This window comes from Lithobates pipiens, unplaced genomic scaffold (genome assembly GCF_037356315.1).
Source record: "Lithobates pipiens isolate NorthernLeopardFrog02 unplaced genomic scaffold, aLitPip1_a1.2 Scaffold_62, whole genome shotgun sequence".
In the NCBI taxonomy this organism is placed as follows: Eukaryota; Metazoa; Chordata; class Amphibia; order Anura; family Ranidae; genus Lithobates; species Lithobates pipiens.
Window position 1 is genome coordinate 1572301 of NW_027507884.1, and position 1625 is coordinate 1573925.

A 1625-nucleotide genomic window follows, 5' to 3' on the forward strand; every position below is an offset into this window, starting at 1 on the left:
ACAAACAGACACATCAGCAAAAATTTTAAAATATATAAAAATCAAAACCAACAACCAACCAACCAAGCAAAAAGTCAAAATCAAAAGTTTTCAAATAATTGTCTTCAAAAAGATGACTGGTGCTTGAGTGAATGCTTACGATAAACAAGATTGGTGAATCTTTACACGTGCTCCCCCCCTCAGGTCCACAGTCACCAAAAGGATGTACCCCTGCAGGGGTAAAAGGCCTCACAATGGTGTCAGATCTTTATCCTGTGTGCCTTCCTCGATATCCATGGTCATTTGATACAATCACATATGAATGGATAAATAAAAAAAGCATCCCATCGTGTAAATCCGTATGATAAAGTGTATTGGGTAAAAGTTTTTAAAAATGCATTCTCAAAAGTGCTGCGGAGAAATAGACAGCTGTATACCAATTTGTCTGGGATGACTTGCATTCCATAGACCAGAAACTCCAAACCGGAAGTGACGTAGTGACACCGAAAAGCTCTGCCCTATGCGTTTCGTCATACAGACATCATTAGGAGTGATGATTGTATCAAATGACCGTTGATATCGAGAAGGGAACACAGAACAAAGAGCTGACACCATTGAGAGGCCTTTTACCCCTGCGGGGGTACATCCTTTTGGTGAGTGTGGACCTGAGGGGGGAACATGTGTGAAGATTCACCAATCTTGTTTGTCATAAGCATTCACTCAAGCACCAGTCACCTTTTTGAAGACCATTATTTAAGAACTTTTTATTTTCCAATTTTTGCTGATATGTCTGTTTGTTTATTTTCAAGAAATGGTCACATATTTGCTGATTAGCACTTGAGCGCTTTTTTTTGCATATTTATAGGAATTGTGTTTGCACACATCACACACTTGCACTTTATGTGATTGTGTTTTAAAGAGACAGTCCACTTAATATTCTTTGTTACACTACTTATATAACTTTTTCAACTTGGAGGAACCCTTGAAAAAATTCTCAAGTCTTGAGGAACCCCTGTTAATACCAATTCATTGGGGTCAGTGAATGCCCCTTTCCAGTGCTGATCCGAATGCCACCCTCCGAGATCATTGATGCCATTCCATAATCTCTGCCAAGTGACATTGGCTCTGGAACTATGCAGGCACCATTAATTGAGAGGTCAATTAGTCACAGGTCAAGGAACCCTTAACAACCAATGGAGGAACCCTAGTTGGGAATGACTGTATGGAATAAAAGAGTGATGAAAAACATAAATTTATTATTTGGTTTTCCTGGACTCAAATTACTGTGGAATTCAAGATTTTCTTTTTTTTTTCTTTTTAGGTCAAATAAAAAAAAAAATCAGCAACAAAGCAAAACATAGCCCGGCTAATAATATCAGGATTTATACTGATCATTGCTTTCGTTTTCATCTTTTATCATGTGAAATTTATGAAACATCTTAGAACTATAAATGAAGGATCCCCAGCCCTAAGACTGTGATAAAGACTGATGGCTTTCTACCTACTGGATTGTCTGAGCATGTCTACACTGCGGAGTATACAATGATGACACCATCTTGGATCACCAGTCCAAATAAAGAACTATAATGAGCTAGTTTTTAGTTGTGTGTAATATTCTATTCATTCTTATCCCATTTCCAGTACAG